The sequence below is a fragment of the Cricetulus griseus genome, chromosome 4 (assembly GCF_003668045.3).
Source record: "Cricetulus griseus strain 17A/GY chromosome 4, alternate assembly CriGri-PICRH-1.0, whole genome shotgun sequence".
NCBI lineage: Eukaryota > Metazoa > Chordata > Mammalia > Rodentia > Cricetidae > Cricetulus > Cricetulus griseus.
The window spans coordinates 218,487,861-218,488,147 of NC_048597.1; positions in this window are offsets into that span (position 1 = coordinate 218,487,861).

Consider the following 287-nt stretch of genomic DNA (forward strand, 5'->3'; position numbering starts at 1 on the left):
ATTAAGACCAGCAGAGGAAAAAGGTCAAGTAACCTATAAAAGCAAATCTATCAGAATCACACCTGACTTTTCCATGGAAACTCTGAAAGCCAGAAGGTCCTGGATAGATATTCTACCTACACTAAGAGACCATGGATGCCAACCCAGACTATTATACCCAGCAAAGCTTTCAATCAATATAGATGGAAAAAACAAGATATTCCATGACAAAACCAGATCCAAACAATACATATCCACCACGCCAGCCCTACAGAAAATTCTGGAAGGAAAACTGCAACCCAAGGAAG